This window comes from Micromys minutus (genome assembly GCF_963924665.1).
Source record: "Micromys minutus genome assembly, chromosome: 2".
Classification (NCBI taxonomy): Eukaryota; Metazoa; Chordata; class Mammalia; order Rodentia; family Muridae; genus Micromys; species Micromys minutus.
Genome location: NC_137971.1, coordinates 27,488,742 through 27,494,252, shown reverse-complemented (window position 1 = coordinate 27,494,252; position 5,511 = coordinate 27,488,742).

The following is a 5,511-nucleotide window of genomic DNA, read 5'->3' as shown; positions in this document are numbered from 1 at the left end:
TTTTGAGACGCCTTAAATGCCTTTCCACGCGTTTGGTAAATGGGGGAGGAGGTGAGAAAGGTTGGATAAGAATAACAAAGGGGGGATTCTTTAGCCCAAAAGAAGGAACCACAGTTGAAATGTTCTCTCCTGTAACAACAGATTGACCGATGAGGCATAAAACAAGGCCAGATGCTGAGGTTCCAGGATACACTTGACTTCCCATCTTTTATAGCCTGGAACAGCTTTGGCTGTAAGTAGGTCACTCGCTTGCTCTCATTTACCTGATTCTAGGAAAATGTCTTTGGAAGCTTTGTTAGAGAGCTCGTACTAGTGTTTTGCATTTTTAAATTCAAGCTTACAAAAACCCTAAAGTCCATCCCCATCTGAACACAGCCTTTTCTCTCTGAGGCAGAAGAACTGATAACCTCGAAGCATCTGTGAAACATTTACATGGACAAGATGTCTTTGAGATTATTTATAAATAAAATCTCTCCGTCTGGGTCCATCCTGTTCACAGCTACAATCTAGTGTGCTCACTGCTAGTACAGTACTCAGTTCACAAAACTGTAGTGTGGGAGCTGCACCTTCTCTGCAGATGGGAACTCTAAAAAAGGTGTTTAGAAAATAGAGGTTTTTAAACCTTTTGTTGCTTTTTTTTTTTTTTTTTTTTCTTCAAATCTGGAATATTTAATTGGGCTTCCCAGGTCCCATTCCTGTGGATGACTTAACCTATGATGGGCCAAGAGGGGAGGAGGGGCGGTAGTCGGGGATCAGACCTGTGTGGTGGATTCACCTTACTGATTTTAGCAACAGTGCTGGCTCAGCAGGATGGATCTGCTCACGGTAACTTGCTTAGAAAGTAGTCCTGTCAGGGCCAGGCAGCTACAGAATTTAAGAACATAAGATTGATATGTAGCCCTGAATTTGAACTTACCTCAGAGTGACTTTGGGCTTCTGCTCACTGGCCTCAGTTTCCTACATTTAGTTTGGGAACAGTACAGTACTAGGCGCCATTGATTTGCTCTGAGAAGTAAATGCTACACTACATATAAAAGGTAAAGCAGGGCTATCTGACTGTCGCCTGCCTTTGAGACCCTTTCCCCCTGGTCTGCGCCCCCCATGTGCCCATTCTGACTGCAACTTGATATGCTAAGCCTGGTTGATGTCCCCGCGGAGGCTTCCCCTTTTTTGAAGGGAAATAAGTGGGGGGGAGGGGGAAGAACTAAGAGGAGAGGAGGGAGGGGAACTGTGGTCGGGATAGAAAATACATTGATCAGTTTAAAAAACTAAGCAGTGAAGTTAACCAAACTAAACCAAACCAAATAACAACAAAACACTAAAACAAAGCAAAATCAGCAGGTGACCAAAAAAAAAAAAAAAAAAAAATTAGCAGGTGACCAAAGTCCAGTCCATGCTGGTGCCATATCACAGGCAGTATTTTCTTTGTGTGATGAAGTTAATATTCCCTTATTCCCTGAATTATATAAGGAGCCATTATTTTTTTTAAAAAAATAATTATATATATAAACACACACACACACACACACATAAACTGTAGCTGTCTTCAGATATATCAGAAGAGGATATCAGATCCCATTACAGATGGTTGTGAGCCATCATGTGGTGGCTGGGATTTGGACTCAGGACCTCTGGAAGAGCAGCCAGTGCTCTTGACCATTGAGCCATCTTTCCAGCCCCTGAGAGTAATTCTTATACATCTCTTTGATTTTACATGAGGACATGACCCCTTACATGTTTCACCTTTGGCATCCTGTCTGCCACATTAAGGTCTGATTTATGAAGAGACCATACATTTTTCCTGTGACCTTAGTTCACTGTCTTCAGTGTTTACTATCCTTCCTTCCTGAGTCTTACTGCCCAGTAGGCTGTATACTAGTGAGAACAGTTATTTAAAAACCTGTAAGATTTGATCTCTATGACACTAAGATAAATTTAAAATAGTAATCTGGGTGTGGGTGCTCACAATTCACAAGAGGTTGAGGCAGGAAGAGGTTTCAGGAGGTTGAGGCCACTCTGTTAGGAAAAAGATTAAGAGATAGTGTGTGTGTTGGGGGGTATCCTCCATGGAGGTGCGGTTGGGGAATCCCTTCCCCCTGAGGGACCAGCCACATGATGGTATAGTACAATAGTTTATGCAGGTCAAGAGGAGGAAAGTTAAGAGGATAGTAGAGGCAGAGAGAGAGGAGAGGAAGAAGAGTAGAGAAGCAGAGATGGGCCATGAGCAAGTGGAGGGGGGAAGGAAATGGAGAGAGGAGGTGTAAGGAGAAGGAGTAAGGGCACAAGACAGCAGGAGGACAAGAGAGAGGAGGAGGGACAAGCAGCCCCCTTTATAGTGTCAGGCAACTGGGGTGGAGCATACCTGGCTGTTGCCTGGTAACTGTGGGGTGGGGTTTACAGAATCCTAAACCAGTCTGGACTATGTAGTGAATCCTAGGCTAGTTTAGGCAGTAGAGACTTGCCTCAAACAAACAAACCGTAAAATTAATTGAAAAATTGATCAATCCATGAGAACAAGTGTGGCTCTTTCTCAGTCCATTGTCAGTGCTGGTTCTGGTTATCAAGGGCTATTTATTGGCTGTACAGCCCTTGTTCTCAGAGTTCTAAAGACAGAATGAATACAAAGGAGTGTCTTTAGACGAACTTTCGTGGATTTATTATTTTTAAGCCGGGGTTTGTCTCTGATAAAAATGGACTATTTGCTTAGGGGATAGTTACATAATTTATTGTACTAATTAAAAAAACAAAAGTTTAGCAGGGGAGAGTATGACCCTAAACCTAGATGGTGTTTTAGAACATTGCACGTCATCTTTTTTTCTGCACACCACAGCCATTTTTTTTTAACCTTCAATGATAACATCAGCGTTGTTAGTCACATAAAATTTAATTCACTGAAGTTCAACACATTTACTGAAATACTGGTTTGTGGGTATGACACAAGCATCCACATTCACTTTCACATATTTTTGCACGACAATGGAAGCTGGTGGTCACCACCGGGTGTACTCCATCACTCTCCACCTTATTTTCCGAGACAAGGTCTTTTCTGTGAGCCCAGACTTCACTGATTGGCTAGTTTAGCTGAGCTCCCGGAATCTCCTTGTCTTCACCTCCCCAGACTGGGTTTGCAGGTGGGGCCCCCTCGTGGGGTGGGGGTGGGGGATGTGAACTCGGGGCCTCATGTTTGCGTTGCAAGCACTTTACCCACCGATGGAGACACTCAACATTTAAGATGTTTTCCTGGGGAGAGACAGACAGACAGACGGAGATCGATTCGACGATGAATGCATTTCTTCCACAGGCAAAACCAAGGGCAGAGTTGACTAATTTTCAGGCGTCGAAAGCCCCGCTGGGCCTTCTCTTTTCTCCACAGGGAACCGGCAGCCACACTCTGGCAAGCCAAGCTTAAACTCCGCACCCCACCCGGCTTCTATTGTCATTGTTTCTGGACCAGGGGAATAAAACTGCAGGACGCGGGAAGAAAGACAAAGGCAAAGCCCACGACTTGAGTTACAGAGCTGCAGGAAACCAACCACACTAAATTGGCAGTGCTGAAAGCTCCATTCAGCTTCAAAATAGTGCACCTGGTGGAGTTTCTCAAATCCTTCTACCTTCCTGCCCGCTGCTTACCCACCCAAAGCCAGAGGCATGCTCACGCCCTTCTCCGGTTTATGAGGAACCAGAAAGGGGGACGGGTGTGTGTAGAGGAGACTGAGGCTAATGCCTCAGGTGTTCTCTTCCCTGAGGTGCTTTGTAAAAAGCTGAAAGGATGCTAGAGTCTTAGCCTTCCAACAGCTGCTTCAGATTTCTCTCTAGGTCTCCTCCAGCCCTTGTTGGTCTCTAGCTGACCTTTGTTCCAGACCCAAGCTTGGGACTCTTGGAAATAAATGCCCCAGTCAGTTTCGTTGCATGTTATCTAAAAGCTTACAATTACAATTTAGTTTAATGAATAATTCCTTCTTCCATGAATAAACCAAGACTGTCAGTACTTGAACTCACACAACCCTCACTGAAGCAAATATGTTATATGCCCCTCATTCCGTAGGAGGCAGGCTGTGATGTGTGTGTTCTATTGGGAATCAAATCTGTGAGTTCAAGGTGACCACTCTACAATCACACTATGTGCCCATATAAAACTCCACTTTAATATCCCCAAATTCTATTTCTGCCAAGCATACGTTGAGTAGATAAGGAATATATATGGTTTCCACTGAAATGAGTAATCTGAAGTATGGAGGATGGAGATTATTGCTGTCCTATACAAATATTTAATACATCAGTTAGACTGATTATTATAAAGTATAAAGATTATACAATACTATAACTATACTACTCTTACCATAATGTGGATTGAAGTTACCAGAAAAAGAAGCCTCTCCTATGCTAAGGATTCTATAAGGCTGGTTGTAATTTTATTATGGTGGAGGGTTGTGATGCTGCAGATCCTGAGCCAGATTATTGTGGACTATCTTTATTCCCATTAGCAGCCACTCATTGTTCACCGTGACACATTACCAACCTTTGTTCTATCTTCTAAAACCTTTGGAATATATTAATTTAATAGACCACCAACATGAAAGCTCAGAATGTCACCAGCTGACATCGAAAGCCTGTAGCAGATTCTGGCAGGGTGACACACACTTTATTCCTGCACTCAGGAGCAGTGGCAAGACAGATCTCTGTGGTCTTGAGGCCACCCTAGTCTTTATAAGCAAATTCAGTCAGGGCTACACCATGAGACCCTGTTTCAATACAGAAAAGAAAAGTTGGCACAGGCTATCTTTCCCTTTGAGAAAGATCCCTGTAGTAGGGTTAGAGAAATGATTAGGGGAGAAATTTAGTTATATATCTAGAGAGGAGAAGTTTTAATCATAGATGCTCAGGTTGAAAGACATGGGCTGAAGGCACAGTAGCTTGGTGGTGGGTGCTTGCCTAGCATTTTCGAGATCCCAAGTTCAGTCCCCAGTCCCCTTAAGAAGATATGGGCTGTGCACACATTCAGTTAGAAAACACAGATCAACCCATAGCTTTCCCAAATGCTAACTTTACATTTGAGGCTATTTATTTTACCTCTCTGAAAATTAATTCAGTCATGGATAAAGTGCCTATGTTACAGGTTTTGGGATAGGGTTGAGGGTAATGATTTAAGGGAACCGGAGCACACACACTAAGTATTAGGGAATTATTGTAGTATCCAGCAAGCAGCCCTGGACATTAGATATTCTTGGTGGTGTGGAAGACAATCCCAGTTAGGGAAAGGATAAAGAGAGTGGGGGGCATATGGCCCATGGAGGTGCAGCGAGGTATGGGAAAAGGGAGGGGCCCATGTTGGGAATCCCTTCCCCCTGAGGGACCAGCCACACAACGGTATAGTACAGAATAGAGTTTATTCAGGTCATGGGAGAGTTAAGAGGATAGTAGAGGGAGGGAGAGAGAGAGAGAGAGAGAGAGAGAGAGAGAGACAGAGAGACAGAGAGACAGAGAGACAGAGAGAGAGAGAGAGAGGTGGCC